The sequence below is a fragment of the Pelobates fuscus genome, chromosome 1 (assembly GCF_036172605.1).
Source record: "Pelobates fuscus isolate aPelFus1 chromosome 1, aPelFus1.pri, whole genome shotgun sequence".
NCBI classification, from domain to species: domain Eukaryota; kingdom Metazoa; phylum Chordata; class Amphibia; order Anura; family Pelobatidae; genus Pelobates; species Pelobates fuscus.
The window spans coordinates 391,602,915-391,620,905 of record NC_086317.1 but is presented as its reverse complement, the minus strand read 5'-3'; the positions used below and the strand labels follow the sequence as shown (position 1 = coordinate 391,620,905).

The following is a 17,991-nucleotide window of genomic DNA, read 5'->3' as shown; positions in this document are numbered from 1 at the left end:
AAATAACCTGGGATGTCTTCTTTAAGAAATAGTATACTTTTATGGAATAGTTGGAATATATAGCCTGCTAAAAAACTTCAAAGTGGGGTAACAACACAGCGTAAAAATTCAAAGTTTGACAAAACCTGCAATGGCTGTGTCTGAAATGTGCCCCTTCAACGTCCCCATATAACTGGCAAAGGTACATACGGGGGTATTGCTGTACTCAGACAACATAGCTGAGCAACATATAAAGTATTATAAAGCCGTAGCACACATAAGGTTTGCAAAATATACAGTACAAACTCACTGTGTGTCAAAAAGGCAGAAAAAAAATGCTTTTTACCACTGCACTTGATACAAGCTAACGGAAAAATTATCCCACGCTAAGGTTCAAAATTTGCCATTTAAAATACCCTTGGGCGTCTTCTTTAAGAAATAGTATGCCTTTTTGGGGTAATTGGAAAAAGCAGCCTGCTAACATATTTAAAAATAGAATACGGACCAATTAAAACTCTCCATGTAAATTCACACTTAAAAACCTGAACTTATCACATCTCTTTCACAGCACTGTAACTTCACAAAATAGTGTCTGGGTCATATATTGGGCATATTGTTTTACTCAGAAGAGGTAACTGAGCATACTTAGGGGGAATTTATGACAGTGGCACTTATCAAATGTAAGAAATACCCAGCGAAAATGCAACATGTATGTAAAAAAAAAAAATAAATAATGTTTTTCTCACCACAACATTTGAAATAAATTGGTGAAAACATGGTGGCAAATTAAGGTATAATATATGCCTAATAACATACCCTTGGGTGTCTGCTTTCTCAAATGGAAGGCCTTTATGGGGTTATTTGAACAGTCAAATGGCTATAATGCCACAAATTCAGACATATGACCATCTATGAAAATTCCAACTATAGATACTGAAATAGCATGGTCTCCTATATGGCACTGTAGCTTCACAGAATAGGGGCAAAGGTATACAATGGGGGTATCGTTGTACTCAGCAGATGTAGCTGAACACAATATGGGGTTCTGTACAGGGATAGCACACACTAGATTTACGAAATACACATTACAAAAACCTTGTTATATGTGAATATGCCAAAATAGAGAAAAAACACAATTTTACTCCAATATTTAGCAGAGATTGGCGGTGAAATGGCTACGCAAAAAGTGTCAAACTAACCTTAGGTAAATAGCCTGTGATGTCTACTTTATATAAATATATACTTTTGTGTGGTAATTGTGTTTCCTGTAATGGGTATTAAACTTCCAAAACAAACATACCAACTTCTAAAATTGTTTCACATTAAAATTTTATTTTAGACCTTGTAGTTTGTGACCTGTAACTTTCAAAATAAACTGAAATCCTACACATATTATGTACTTTGTAAATCAAGACACATAAATTAATTGATTTTGAATTACTTTTCCTAAGCTGTACATATTATGCACACATTGTTATTGCCAAAACGTGGGGAAAAAAGCGTATTTTTTGTTTTTTCCACATTACTTTGCATTTTTTTTTGTAATAAATGAGAATTTATACATGTATAGGTCACATCAAATTAAAGCCCTTTTTGTTGTCTAAAAAACGGTATATAATATGTGTTGGTACAATAAATGAGAGAGATGCAAATTGCAGTTGAACACAAACAGCAAGAAATGCAAAAATTGCTTGTGTCCTTAAGGGTATGTCCAGCTTCTGAAGCTGTGTCCTTAAGGGGTTAAAGGTGGCTCAGGGTACCTCACTGTTTTTTTTGTTTTTGTTTTTTTAACTATAGCACAATTTGGATAATTTTGCTTATTTTTTTTCTCATTCTGAGTTCAGTTCACAATTCTTAATTTTGTTAATGATACTGTGGAAGGCTCAGAAGAAGCTGACAGTGGTTATGGCAAAGTGAAAGAAATGTCGGAAAGAAATAAAAAGAAAAACCAAAACAGTCGGAGGGGTTTATGTAGAACATTATATGAATAAAACATACTTTTCTAGCTGACAGCAAATATTTAGAAAACAAATTGTGGTAGCCACGCCCCCAGCTTCCACATGACATCTTTGTCCCTCCACCTTCGTGACGTCACACCTGGGAAATAGGCATGTCTGCAGCGTGAAACACTCCTGAACCCCGCCCATTTCTGCAATCATTCTCGCCAGCCAATCGAATTAGAACGTTCTTGCATCCTCACAGGTCCGCAGCCAGCGGAAGGCTTAGCCTTCTTCGCAGCTCTGCGTTAGGCCACGCCCCCTCACTGAGAGCTGCCAGCAGTGGGCATGACCGTGTGATTGACGGGCCGTAAGACCAACGGGGCTTGATGTAATAACTGAGGGCGGGTCTGTGTGGACTTCCTATTGGTATCAAAGGAGGACATCGAACGGCTGAGTGAACGGAGACATTTAAATTGGTAAAGTAATTAACCAATGGCCTAGGAAGGTGAAGCCAATGGTGTTAGTGAATGGGTTAATGGGGAGGTTAATGAAGGGGATAATGAATGGGTCAGTGAAGGGGTAATGAGGAGGTCAGTGAATTGGTTAATAAAGAGGTCTTTTAAGAGGTAATGAGGGAATTTGTGAGGACATTAATGAAGGGGTTAATGAAGAGCATGTGACTTTTAAGAGTGCCAGAGCAATTCTACCCAGCCGGGAAGAAAATGGTTAATTTTTTAAAGAAATTCAGCTAATGAGCTCCTGGTTTATAGACTTAAAACTATTAAACAGCTGTATGGTTAGTTTATTTTTGTGAAGCAATTGGTAAAAACTTTCTACCATCCATCCCCTGGTCCATCCATCCTTGAGCAGTCCTATTGTTATGGTACTTTTTGAAAGTAAACCAAAATGTTCAAAGTCTATCTGTTCCTGTCCAAATCAATAAAGTTAGATTGCGTATATACGCTGAAGTAATTAAGTCTGACACGCAAGGTTCAGGTTAAAATAACTTCGAGAAAGTTTATTGGCAAGTGAAGAAAAAGCGGGCGCGCAGGCCCTTTTAAGAGGCATTTTGCGTCATCATTGATTATTAGAATATCAGCAAATAAACATCATCAATTGGATTAATTGTTAAGTGACGGGGTTAGTGTCTTACCTATTGGTTCGTAGAATTAAGAGGTTAGTCCCGTGCCCACCCATCAGAGGTGGGATTATTCTAGACACGGGTGGGGGACAAGGGGGTCCTAAGCGTCATTTTACACGGTCAATGATATCAGGCTATATGTCCAGGTGCAAGGTCTCTTATGAATAGAACATTTCATTACTACTGTGTTCTGTGGCCTTCAAACTGTACTATCTTACAAGCTCTAAGGAGTAGCCGGCAAGTCTTAAGGAGTAGCCAGCACCTCCTGGTACTTGTCCTTGAAGGAAACACAGTCTTTGTCTACTGTATTAATTGGGTTGAGAAGTTCAGTCACGTAATGTAGTTTTAAAATGAACAAGTTAAGTCATGAGGACAAAATGGAGGATTGAAGAAGTCAGGTTAGGAGGACAAAATGGAGGACGAAGTCACAGTATAAAGTTAAAATGGAGTTAGTACAATAATTCAATACAAGTACAATAAAGATTTTTAATAATTCCACATCAGTCCCCCCTATGAAATGTTAGATTCTAAGAGATAAAACTTTATTATGTTAGTATCAGAAGACGTGTTAACCCAAAGGCACAGAAACCCCGTGGCCGCTAGCTAGATGTTAATGCAAAGTGCAAGGCTGTCCCTAGATCCGACCCTAATAGGCTAACCATCCGTCAGTATGGCTCTCGAACGCTTCACACCCAAGGGTATCCCATGGCAGCTAACCCACCACTTCTCCACATGGGGCCTTTACCATTCACTGACAGATGCTGTCCCTAATCTAGTCCCTTCCTAGAATTCCTGCACTTTATCAACAAAGGGGATAATTTGCAGCGGCAGACAGGGTGAGTTGATGTCTTGGAATTCTTGGTCATCAACTTCGAGATGGGTCAAAGTGGGTGTTGCTTGGTCAACAGTCTTCATGAGGGATTTTCTCAGACATGGGAGGACACAACAAAAGAGAAGAGCAAAGATAAAAAGAAAAATTAGTATAGCCATACCAATCTGCATTAAAGCCTTTTGCCATCCTGTCATCCAACCAAACCATCTTTCCCAGGGATCTTTTATCCCAGAATTCCTTTTTAACTCTTCAGACAGGTCATTTAATTTTTCTATAGCTAGTGTGACTTTGCCATTAGGGCCTGTGTTTTCTGGGATGTAGGTACAACATGTCATAGTGTCGGGCAAAATCTTACAAACCCCTCCTTTTTCGGCTAAGATCATATCTAGGGCCATTCTATTCTGGAAGGTCATTTGGGATGTGGCCTGCAACTGTTCGGCCAACCCCTGGAGGGCGTCTCTGGTGTAATTGACAAAACGCTGTTGATTATAATAAATGTAATTTATCCAATTTAGATTCTTGTTTGCGGTAACTATGGTAAAAATTGATTCAAATCCTGCAGCAACTTCATCCCTAGCTTTAAACTCATTGGGCACCCCCCTGGGCACTCCAATGGCATCAATATATACATGAGGATCAAAACTTCCTTTCACTGGGACGTCACGTTTAACCTTAGTGTGGCTGAACTCATGGGTGTTGAGGTGTGTGTCAGAAATAATATGTATAGGCATAATGGCCTTAGTCAAAGTACACTCTCCCCACCATTCTGTGTCCATTCTGGATCTTAGCTGTAAATCCCCACACAACCAATAAATGTCTCCTAGTGACCTAGTGTGATGTTGCAGCAAGCGTACAGGGACAGTTCTGTATGTAGCACAATAGCCTTTTGAAAAGTTACCTACAAATTTACCAATACCATCGTACATGGCATAGCAAGTGTAATTACCTTTATATACGGTAATACCATCAGGGGGTTTGACATCTTTGGCTAGAAGAGGATACTCCTTTGTCCATGCAATACATATGGACCTGTTAAAATTATAGTGATAGGCAAAAAGGCTTAAAACACATTCTTCTATATCTACGGGTAGGATTAAAGGTACGGTACCCAGGTGAGGCCGGGCACCGCCACACACATAACATGCGGTTCTATTATGCTTATTAGCATTATATTTCATCCATTCTAACCATAAATTTACATCATTAAAACCTGTTTCAGCGGCCATGGTATCTTCAAAAGTGGGGTTAGCAATGGCCATCATGTCTTGAAAGGTCTGGATATGAGGTTTTAATGGGTTAGGGACCATATGGGTGGCCCCTTGCCACTCAGAAGAGTTGCACATATCTTTAAGGTAGAAATGCCCTAACTTTTTATAGGAACCCTTTTTCCAATACATTCCCATCACATACTGGTCTGCATCTGTTGGGCTTGGATGCTCAATATTAAGAATTAATTTCATTGGTGTACTCCCTCCAGGCTTTCTTAAAGTCATTCTCTGGAGAAGCGATCTACCATGATCATCTACTTTAGCTACGGCACTTTTTGGTTTGTAACCCCAGGCAGGCCCGGCATTCCATCCCGCCGCCCCCCAATGATCACAATTGTGCCCCCATTGTTTATCAACTACACAAACATATGGGTCTTTCGAATGAGGGATATCTCTATAGATGCTCTGGATTTGTGGTGTGGGAAATGGGCATTCTACAATATCACAGTAGTCAAAGGTATAAGTAGCCACCTGGGTGCATGATGAATTATACCAGAAGGTGTACCCACTAATGTCTTTGGTAATGGCTACTTGCTGGGCCTTCATAAGGCTAATTAAGGAGAAGATGTACCAGAGATACATGTTTGTGCGATATTCGCTTCCTCTGGGGCAGGAGATTTCTTGCAGTGGGAAGCGTGGATCCAATTTGGCCTACCGGCCAATTTGACGGAGGTTGCGGTAATCAGGAGAACTTGGAATGGACCGTCAAATCTTGGTTCCAGGGTATTTTTCCGCACAAACTTCTTGACCAGGACCCAATCTCCGGGAAGTAGGTTATGGGAACCTGTATCCAATTCGGGATCTGGAATTGAAGAGAAAACTTGGGCATGTATTTTGTTTAGGACATTTGCAAGTTCAGTTACATAGTCTACTAAAACATCTGATTGGAGTTGCAACTGCTGCGGATAATAACAACCTAGTCTGGGTGCTGTCCCAAATAGAACCTCATATGGGGACAGTGAATGCTTCCCTCTAGGTGTGTGCCTAACACTGAATAGAGCTATTGGTAGGCTTTCTGGCCAGGGCATCTTTGTTTCTTGTGACATTTTTAACATTCTGGTTTTTAGAGTGCCATTCATGCGCTCCACTTTACCACTACTTTGTGGGTGGTAAGGGGTATGGAAGGCTAGGGTCACCCCTAGAGCAGTCCAAATTTCTTTAGTCACAGTTGCTGTAAAGGCTGGGCCTTGATCACTCTCAATAACTTCTGGGAGTCCGAATCTACATACAATATCTGTAAGTAGGCGCTTTGCGGTTGTTTTTGCAGTGATATTGGCCACTGGGTAGGCTTCTGGCCAGCCTGAGAACATGTCCACTATTACTAGTGCATATTCATGGGGCCCACTCTTGGGCATTTGGATGTGGTCGATTTGAATTCGTTGGAAGGGGTACATGGGCTTTGCCAGGTGTTTCGCAGGCACCTTAATTGGTCTTCCTGGATTGCATTTTGCACAAATGACACAGGCCTTGCAAAAGCTATTGATCAATGTTGTGATTCCAGGTGCTTCATAATACTTCTGTATGAGGGCGGCCATCAATTCTTTTGACAGGTGTGCAGGCCCATGTGCCCATTGGACAACTGCTGGATACAAATTCCTGGGAAGGCAAAATTTGAGGTTGTTGTAATATATTCCGTCCTTTTGGATAGCTCCTTTCTTTTTCCATTTCTGGATTTCTTCAGGAGTGACTGCAGCTTGCTGTTCTTGTAAAATTCGCAAATCAGTAGGAAGAGTTTGCAGAGCAAAAATAGGGACTTCTTCTTCTTGTCCGGACACTTCTTCATCCACTTCCTGCAAATCCCTGGCCGCTAACTTAGCAGCCTGATCAGCCAAATGGTTGCCCTTTGCTTCATCTGTATCCAATTTCCCATGGGCCTTTACTTTCAAAACGGCCACTTCTTTGGGGAGTAGGAGGGCATCCATTAGCTCCTTGATTGCAGTGCTGTGTTTGACTGGTGTACCGGCGGTGGTAAGAAATCCTCTAGTCTTCCAAATTAGGCCGAAGTCATGTGCCACGCCTAGAGCATATCTTGAATCTGTATAGATGTTGGCACGTTTTCCTTCGGAAATTTTGCATGCTGAAGTCAGAGCCTGTAATTCAGCTTCTTGTGCAGACATTGCTGGCGGTAAGGGTGATGATTTAATAACTTCATCTGTTGTGGTTACGGCATATCCTGTATGATATGTTCCTCCTTCATCGGCATATCTCGATCCGTCCACAAACAGGGTAAAATCCGGATCTGGTAATGGGTTCTCATGCACAGTTGGTAAGTGCACTGTTTCCATTTTCATCTGTTCAAAACAGTCATGAGGTGTTTCTGGGTCATAATCATTCTTTATGACCAGATCTTGAAATTCCTTTTCCAGGAAATGGCGTGGCCATGCTTCTAGAAGGTCAGTTGTTGGGTATTTGACAATACCATTTTCCTGTAGCTGTTCTTCATTCATGGTGGCCCATAGTTTTGCCATGGGCCCAAGATCATTCCATGACCTTGTCTTCAACTTGGTAACAGGAATATGTGGGATAGCAGTATCCCAATGACGGTAAAGGTAGTTAAGTTGTTGAGGTAGCTGGATCAAGACCATGCTATTGCCTTCAGAGTCACAATAGAAGTCTTGTGCAGTGAGCTTTACATCGGTCCGGTGGTAAAGCTCATCTTCATAGCAAGGTTCAGGGGTAATGTTTGGTTTGTACCACGTGGTGCAGAAGGCGTGATCTGGGCCTTCACAGAGAGGTTTTTCACCTTCATAAAATGTCAAATGTGGATGCATGACTTTCTTGATACATCCACAGAGCAGGTGAATGTAGGTTTCATCCGTGATAAATCCATAGTAGATACCCCCCTCAGGGAGTGGAAGAAGAGTGGACGGATTAAGCACCTGACATCTTTGGATGGAAATGTTGTCAGGCAAAAGAAGATGACACTGTAAGCGCAGGTGTCTGGCTGGAGACACGTGCTTGAGCTGGACTTGGTTGATGATGGCAGAGATGTCATGAGGGGCCAAAACAACCAGAGGGTGGCCAAGGACCAGGTCTGAGGTCCTCTCTATGAGTTCTCTCGCAGCAAAAACAGCCCTGAGACAGGAAGGAGTCCCTCTGGCCACAATGTCCAGTTGACATGAGAAATATCCAATAGGCCTCTGGCGGCCTCTTAAGTCATTAGTTTGGGTGAGCACTCCTGTTGCGTGGCCTTGTCTTTCAGAGACAAACAATTTGAAAGTTTTGGAGTAGTCAGGTAGGCCCAAGGCAGGAGCAGAAGCAATGGCTCGTTTGAGAGCATTAAAATTGTCCATAGCTTCATTAGTTAAACAGAAAGGGTCAGACTTAAGTGCGTCATAGAGAGGTTGCATGAGCAGAGAGGCTTCAGGGATCCATGCTCTGCAGTAGGAAATGAGGCCTAGGAAGGCGTGAAGAGACTTAGAAGTCCTTGGAGGCGGAATATCCAGCACAGCTCTTACCCGGTCCCGAGTAAGATGTCTGGTACCTTGAGATAGGCAGTGTCCAAGGAAAATTACTGAAGGTTGGCAGAACTGTAGCTTGATGAGCGAAGCTTTGCATCCTTGTTCTGCCAAATAACAAAGCAGACTAATTGAGCACTCTTCGGTAGTGGGTATGTCATCTCCACAGAGCAGCAAATCATCCACATACTGAAGCAGGACGACTTCTGGGTGCTCGGCTTGCCATGGGTCAAGGGTGGTGGCCATGGCCTTTGCAAATTGACTTGGTGAATTTTGTGCCCCTTGGGGCATGACAGTCCAGGTATACTGTTGCATCTCATGGGTGAAAGCAAACAGGTATTGGCAGGATGGGTCCAGTGGGACACTGAAAAAAGCATTTGCTAGGTCAATAACTGTGAAGAATTTTGCAGATGGTGGGACTCCAGAGAGCAGAGTATGAGGATTTGGTACAAGAGGGGTGTCCAGGACTGTAGCTTCATTAACAGCACGGAGATCCTGAACCATCCTGTACTTCTCTGGCTCACCCTTCGGAGTTTTCTTTTTCACAGGAAATAACGGGGTGTTGCATTCAGATTTACATTTGACAAGGGCACCCTTCTCCAAGAGTGCCTTAATGTGGACAGAAATTGCAGCAGACTGTGCTGGTTTTAATGGATATTGTGGTTTTCTTGGTAACTTAGCTCCTGGAATAAGCTTTACCACCACAGGGGGAACATTTAGGTGACCTATGTCCTCTGGGCCTGAGGACCATAACTTTGCGGGCACATGTGTTTTTAATTCCTCTGGGAAATTGGACCTTAATTCTGCTGTCTCCTCACGGGGCTTTTCTAAATGCAGCATCAGAGGCAAAGAGCATAGGGCTGAAGTGTCTGATATAGACAGAGGTGTAAACATTTCTACCTGCCCATCCGGGGTAAAGGTGATGGATGCTTGCAGGCGTGAGAGGACATCAGCACCTAACAGGTTAATGGGGCATGTGGAGGATACTACAAAGCGAGCGAGCAGGCTAGAGCCAACTCGTAGCGGGGTTGTTAGAGGGCTATGTCTCGGCTGGCCATCCACTCCAACACAAGAGACATCAATATTGGACAGGAAAGATGGGTCTGGCAAGTCTCGTTCTCGTAGAACACTACGGGCTGCACCTGTGTCAACAAGAAATGTGGTAGGGTGGCCTTCAATGGGCAAAGTTACTGTAGCAAGTGGCCCCCCCTTATCCCCTGTAGACACTGCCATAACAGGGGTTAATGACACAGGCTTGCCAATTTCCTAGTCATCTGGTTCCTCAATTATTGGGACCTCCTTCTCAGTCTTAGGGGCCGGGGCAGGCCTGTGTGGCTTTCTTGGCTCTCTCTTGGGTTCCGGGCAATCACTTTTAAAATGCCCTTTGACCTTACAATTAAAACAAACACCTTCCTCTGGTCTGGTACCCTTGGGAATAGGGGTAGTGCGTGCCACCATGAGGGGAGCAGAACTTGGCCTTCTAAGGGTCTGGGCAGACTCTAGGCCCCTAGCAACTAGGAGTAAAGTATCTAGGGGAACAACCTTATATTCGGGGCGTGCAGCAATGATTCCCTTGCGTATTGGGTCTTTAACACCTTGGACGAATGCACCGGACAACATTTGTGAATGAATCTTGTCAGTGAGATCAAACCCCAAATCTGTGAACATTTGGTACAGTCTTGCATGAAACCTTTCCACTGATTCTCCTTTTTCTTGAATAACATCAGTAAGGCCAGCAGCCTGATCCGCAAGTTTGTCCTTAGCCCATTCTCTTAGTTGGGTGCAAAAAGTTACTCCAGAGGGGTAATCAACATCACTGCTGAGTAGATCAGTACTGAGGTGTCGGGCCATGCTCGGCCAATATGCATCCCCTGCTTTAATAGCACAAATACTCAGTAGATCACGCCATGCGGCGGAATAAGTCTTTTGAATTTGAACTACCCCTCGGTAGAAGGGCATAGGCTGTTTTTCTGGGTCAGGGAGTGATTTCATTAGAGCACTAGCTTGAGTGGGATTGAAAGCAACATATTTAGGAGGGACCTGTTCTCCCCGACCCTTGTGGCCAAAGGGGTCATCGATAGAACGATGAGTTGGGGCTCCCGCGGCAAGCTCTGATGAGACATGGGACACCCTGTCCATCTCGTCATCATCGAATTCTATGATATTGGCTCTTTTGCGTGGTGCAGGGCCCGAATGAGGTGAAAGGATCGGTGGTTGGGAACGAGCCCCAGATGCAGGGGTGGCTAGCGAGTCATAACCTGGGGATAGGTAGTCACCGGGGATTACCGGCATCAGGGCCGAACTGGGGGCCGCCATATTGGTGGCCGGAGAAGGTACTACGTTAGGGTTAAGGGAAGAAGCGGCGGCCATGTTGGAAGAGGGCACATCCGGGGCAGACTGTGCCGGACTGGGCATGACCGGAACCTGGGGAGTGGCTTGGGGAGTGGGTAGTGGATATCCGGGATAGGGCAGGGCCATGGGATATGGGAAGGGGTAGGGCCAGGCTGGGGTGGAGATGGGAGGGAACGGAGAGGGATTGGTAGGGGTGGGTGTAGAGGGAGGAGCCGGGGCAAGGGTGGAGGAGGTGGTTAGTTGGGCGGAGGAAGAGGGGAGGGGATCATTAACGGAGAGAGAGTGTAGGGAAGGAATGGCAGGTGAAATTTTAGGGGGAGGTACAGCAGGTAACGTAGGGATGGATGAGGATGATGGGAATGTTAGAGACGGGGAGGGGGAAAAGAAAGATCCATCAGAATTCAGGACCGGGCAGACAGGGGAGGTGACGGGATGGGTGTTGGGAGTGGGGAACATAGTCAGCTGGCTATCACCTGCTGCTGACTGAACCTTGGGGATAGACGTCCCCTGGGCGCCACTTTGGGGCGCTGGCTGAGGGTAAACTCCAGCAACACAGTTATTATGATACACAAACAATTTCACACCTTTGTGATTTATCTCTTCCTCAACCCAACCTTCTAGCTGAATAGCCTTCGCTACTCTGTACCATGCTTCAGCAGTCTTTAATAAACCATTATCTGTAAGCTTGCCTTTCATTTCTGCCAGTAACTTGCGCCAACTTTCTGGTTGCAATCTTCCACCCGTTGGTACAGTGATTTTACATACTTTTGCAATCTTTTCAACACCTTTAACCATCTCCTCACCCTCTCTGTTTTCTACCAAATCACATGCTAACCAGCCCTTACTGGGCTTGCTTAAATCCTGTCCCATAATCCCTTTACCCCTATACCAACGTCCTGGATATATAGAGAGAGAGAGAAGACTGAACAAGAACGTCGACAATGCTCGACTGCCACCCGAGAACCGTGGGACTTTCTCAGGTGCGTCTTCCCAAAACGTAGACTAGTCACTGAATCCGCCTACCCGGGGTGGTAGACACGGAGTGGAGCGAGGTGAGAAGTGTGTGACCAATCACTTCTCTTTTAAGAGGAATGGGAGTGGATAGTATAATAACATAGGAAGTATAGAAAGGATGAAAGACAAGGAAAATCCTTAGAGACAGACACAGGAGTTCATGAGACTCCTAATTAGACAAACAAGACAACAATACAATTGAAATACAGTGCATGCATCACAGTTCAAATGAAATTAACAATAATCCCTTTCCTTTACTCGTGTGCTTACTCCAAAGTCACCTCCCTCAACCCCGTAGTGTCTCCGCTCGGAGAACGACTTTCGTAAGTCTCACTACCAGCGGCCACGGAAACCAACTGACACCGGTCCGAGTTCCGTCAGCCTCTCTCTACTCTGCAGTCCACAAGAATGCGGCCACGTTTATCCTCGCTCCCGTAGTGCCCCTATAAAACCCACTTTATAAGTCTCACTACCACGTGATGCGGAAAACAAGCAATGCCTACTTGAATCCCCCCAGGAAACAGAGTCCCCCTCACAAATAAAACAGAAAACTGGAATTCCACAAGCCCCAGCGCTCAGGGTTGTGGTTACCAAAGAAAACCGGACTCCCCTCAGCCAAAGCTGTGGGTTACCAAAACCGGACTCCCCTCAGCCGAAGCTGTGGGTTACCAAAACCGGACTCCCCCCAGCCAAAGCTGTGAGTTACCAAAACCGGACTCCCCTCAGCCAAAGCTGTGGGTTACCAAAACCGGACTCCCCTCAGCCGGAGCTGTGGGTTACCAAAACCGGACTCCCCTCAGCCAAAGCTGTGGGTTACCAAAACCGGACTCCCCTCAGCCGGAGCTGTGGGTTACCAAAACCGGACTCCCCTCAGCCGGAGCTGTGGGTTACCAAAACGCTAGCTAGACTGTAAAACAGGCAACAGAAGACCCCCAGGAACACATCCACAGGTCCACCCCCCCTTTATCCCAAAAAAGGGCAAAATACAAACAGATAAGCAGACAAACCGAAGACCCAGGCAAATCCCCTCAGGTCCACCCCCCTTTATCCCAAAAAGGGGAAAACAAGCAAGACAGAACCCCAGGCAAATCCCCTGCAGGTCCACCCCCCCTTTATCTCAAAATGGGGAAACAGGCAAACAATTCAAACACACCCAGGCAACAGATAGACTAAAATGCAGGTAAACAAGTGAGTAACGAGACACCGGGCAAGATATTACCTGTCTTTGATGTCCTCCCGGGAAGCAGTCACAGACACGTGGACGGGTCAATCAAAGGGGCCGGAACGTACCGGTGGCTCTGCAGAAGTCTCTACCGTGTATCTGGAGGTGATCAATCTCCCTTCCTTCCCCCTGGATTCCTCCGTCCACCCTTGTCTTCCTTAGGACGGCTCACCGGCCGGACATAGCCCGATGCCCCACGTTGGGCGCCAAGTTGTTATGGTACTTTTTGAAAGTAAACCAAAATGTTCAAAGTCTATCTGTTCCTGTCCAAATCAATAAAGTTAGATTGCGTATATACGCTGAAGTAATTAAGTCTGACACGCAAGGTTCAGGTTAAAATAACTTCGAGAAAGTTTATTGGCAAGTGAAGAAAAAGCGGGCGCGCAGGCCCTTTTAAGAGGCATTTTGCGTCATCATTGATTATTAGAATATCAGCAAATAAACATCATCAATTGGATTAATTGTTAAGTGACGGGGTTAGTGTCTTACCTATTGGTTCGTAGAATTAAGAGGTTAGTCCCGTGTCCACCCATCAGAGGTGGGATTATTCTAGACACGGGTGGGGGACAAGGGGGTCCTAAGCGTCATTTTACACGGTCAATGATATCAGGCTTTATGTCCAGGTGCAAGGTCTCTTATGAATAGAACATTTCATTACTACTGTGTTCTGTGGCCTTCAAACTGTACTATCTTACAAGCTCTAAGGAGTAGCCGGCAAGTCTTAAGGAGTAGCCAGCACCTCCTGGTACTTGTCCTTGAAGGAAACACAGTCTTTGTCTACTGTATTAATTGGGTTGAGAAGTTCAGTCACGTAATGTAGTTTTAAAATGAACAAGTTAAGTCATGAGGACAAAATGGAGGATTGAAGAAGTCAGGTTAGGAGGACAAAATGGAGGACGAAGTCACAGTATAAAGTTAAAATGGAGTTAGTACAATAATTCAATACAAGTACAATAAAGATTTTTAATAATTCCACATCACTATGATACAGCTTCAAATGTTTTTGTGCCCATGTAGAAGTCAGATACACATTTTGTTTTGTTGTTGCTTTCTAAATATCATCAAATGTTCTATTTTTGTAATAAAATAAATGTAAAAAAATTTGTTTAGCAAACATATCTTTGTTATTGTCAAATTTAGTTTTGTGGCTGATGGGCGAGACACATTGCACAGGGATCCAGTGGCCAGGGGATCCGCTGAGTCTGAACAGGAGAAAAAAAAAAAAAAAAAAGATTCAAGGGTTAATTTTAGGTGTTTTTAAGAAATTTTTGATCAGTGTAAGCTTTACTGACCTGGTTTCCCACAACAAAAACATAGATCAAAATAATGCAATAACTTACCTCTGTTCCAGCACAAAGGCCAAGTTTCCTCTGCAGCCTGACCCTCTTCTAGCTGAGGGGAGGACCTGGGTGGAGTGACCCCAAATCCATAACGTGCATGCTGGCGACAGATGTGTAGTATGCACAAATTTGATATTAGCCAGCTCCGAATTCCTAATGATATCCTAATAATGCTCTCAGAGGTGGATTTACCCCTCTGCCAAGCAAAGGGCTATATCTCTGTACGCACAGCGTTTCAAAGTCGAACCCTACCAGACCATACCTTGGTCACCCAATGGGTAATCCAACCCTTATCCCACAGTAGGATGTCAAATAATTTTAGCACAGTTTGATAAGCCATGGCCCAGCTCTGTGCCCACACTCTACAGAGATAGCATGATTGTTCTCATTAGCCGAGAGTGATTTACCACATTGTCCACCAACTCCTGAGACACTCTGGTAAATCAGTGTTTCTATTTTTCCAACTGTAATGCGTAATGTTCCCTGGCTGTGGATGAAATGAGCTGTATTGTTTAAAGGGACACTATAGCACCCAAATAACTTCAACTCATTAAAGTAGTTTGGGTGCACTGTCCCCTTTAATCCTATAGATGCAACTTAGCAGTTTTAGTAAAACTGCAATGTTTACATTGCAGGGTTTTGAATGCCTCTAGTGGCTGTCTACCAGACTGCAGGATCGTCCATAGAAAGACTGAGACTGGTCTCAGTATATCTTTTGACTGGGATGCAATTTCAGTGAAATTCCAGCAAATCAGAGTATTTCATAAAGCTTCTATCTTCATTAAATACTAATATTTGATATGGAGGTGACAGAGCTGCTTTAAAGGGATTCTCTAGTGCCAGGAAAACCAACCAGTTTTCCTGACACTGTAGAGTCCTGGAATGCCCCCCCCTCCCAATCTGACGTCGCTGAAGAGGTTAAAACTTACCTGAATCAAGCACCGATGTCCCTTGGCGCTGGGTCTGGCTCCTCCCCTGACCTAATGTGCCTGCACAGCAATAGACAAGCTTGCATTAAGATCTCCCCATGGGAATGCGTTATTCAATGCTTTCCTATGGGGATTCTGACGACGCTGGAGGTCCCTCTTGTAGACAGCCACTAGAGGAGGACTTAACCATGCAAGGTAATTATTGCAGTTTATAAAAACTGCAATAATTACACTTTCAGGGTTTAGGGTGATGGGAGTTAGCACTCAAACCACTTCAATGGGCTGAAGTGGTCTGGGTGCCTACAGTGTCCCTTTAAATAAGGGAATATGTAGTGTGAAAATGTGATTTAGAGGTTTTCCCAACTTACCATGGGATAGCTGTATGCCTCTCCTCCCTGCATTCTCCACCAGCATGCCCATACTAGTCTCATTCTTGCAGGCATTCTTACTGGTTGAAGACATCCCCCTGATGGCAGCTGGGGCTAGCCCTAGTGTTCAGCTCACCTAGAACTCAATCAGGAGGAAAGGGAGTAAGTAGCCAGCCACAAGATTGACATACCGGTATAAGCCAGTTGTGTGGGCCTATCACAGCTGAATGGGCCTGCAGTTAAATACACCTACCATTACAATTATAGACTGATAATTTTTTTGTCAGTGGGAAAACATTCAAAATAAGCAGGGGATCAAATACTTTTTTTCCTCACTGTATGTGTATATAATATATATATATATATATATATATATATATATATATATATATATAATTTTTCAATTTTTTGTTATCTAGAGGAATTTTATCTTAATAACATTTTAATGTTTTTTTAAAGTACCGTATTTTTCGCTCCATAAGACGCACCTCACCATAAGACGCACCTAGTTTTTAGAGGAAGAAACCCAGAAAAAAAATATTCTGAACAAACTGTCCCATAGTGTTTCTTACTATGGGACAGTTTGTACAGAATATTTTTTTTCTCCCCTGTCCCATAGTGTCCCCCCCTTCCATAGTCTTCTCCTCTCTCCCACAGACTTCATCTCCCCCCCTCCCCACAGACTTCATCTCCCCCCCCCTCCCCACAGACTTCATCTCCCCCCCCTCCCCACAGACTTCATCTCCCCCCCCTCCCCACAGACTTCATCTCCCCCCCCTCCCCACAGACTTCATCTCCCCCCCCCTCCCCACAGACTTCATCTCCCCCCCCTCCCCACAGACTTCCACTCCCCCCCCTCCCCACAGACTTCCACTCCCCCCCCTCCCCACAGACTTCCACTCCCCCCCCTCCCCACAGACTTCCACTCCCCCCCCTCCCCACAGACTTCCACCCCCCTTCCCCACAGACTTCCACCCCCCCTCCCTCCCCACAGACTTCCACCCCCCCCTCCCTCCCCACAGACTTCCACTCCCCCCCCTCCCCACAGACTTCCACCCCCCTTCCCCACAGACTTCCACCCCCCCTCCCTCCCCACAGACTTCCACCCCCCCTCCCTCCCCACAGACTTCCACTCCCCCCCCTCCCCACAGACTTCCACCCCCCTTCCCCACAGACTTCCACCCCCCCTCCCTCCCCATAGACTTCCACCCCCCTCCCTCCCCATAGACTTCCACCCCCCTCCCTCCCCATAGACTTCCACCCCCCTCCCTCCCCATAGACTTTATCCCCCTCCCATACTGTCCCCCTCCCCTTGTCCTATAATTACTTACCTGTCTTGCAGCGTTGGCCGGCAGCACAGGGCGCACCGCGGTAGTGGAACTTGAATTTCATGTTCCGGTTTCCGGCGGGACTGAAAGGAAGTGCGCACTCAGCTTGTGCGCACTTCCTTTCAGTCCCGCCGGAAACCGGAACATGAAATTCAAGTTCCACTACCGCGGTGCGCCCTGTGCTGCCGGCCAACGCTGCAAGACAGGTAAGTAAAGCTTCATATTCGCTCCATAAGACGCACAGACATTTCCCCTCACTTTTGAGGGGAAAAAAAGTGCGTCTTATGGAGCGAAAAATACGGTAATTCTTTTGGCATCATCTTGTGGCTAAATTGTGAATTACACTTGTAATTTGAATGTAGCCTCAAAATGGCCAGTTTAGTTAACCTATTAAAGGGACTCTCCAGGTACCCAGAACACTTCTGCCCATTGGAGTGGTCTTGGTGCCAACTCCCACCACCCTTAACCCTGCAAGTGTAATTATTGCAGTTTTTATGAGCTGCAATAATTACCTGGCAGGGTTAAGTCCTCCTCTAGTGGCTGTCTATCAGACAGCCACAAGAGGGACTTCCGGGTTCTTAGAACATGAAAAGTATTTTAAACGACGCTGGACGTCCTCACGCTATGCATGAGGACCTCCAGCGTCGTCGAAATCCCCATAGGAAAGCATTGAATAAGTAAGTAATGGCCCTTTTTATATGCAATTCTCTTTCTTCAGTAAGAAACTCTAACCTGATCCAAAATAATTCTGTGAATGTTGCAATGTGGAATCCCCATGAGGGGAATGTTTACTCGAAATCCTGTAACACATCCGTGTTTG

At 45.0% G+C, this 17,991-nt stretch overlaps 1 protein-coding gene across 1 annotated transcript in view; it reads left to right on the top strand.

The window, feature by feature from the left end:
* Nucleotides 1-2,325: 2,325 nt before the first annotated feature.
* Nucleotides 2,326-17,991, top strand: part of STAT2 (signal transducer and activator of transcription 2) — a 72,240-nt gene continuing 56,574 nt past the window's right edge. Inside the window, exon 1 of the mRNA XM_063426708.1 lies at nucleotides 2,326-2,395. The gene's annotated coding sequence lies outside the window, so the exon portion shown is untranslated. The remainder of the gene's footprint in view (nucleotides 2,396-17,991) is intronic.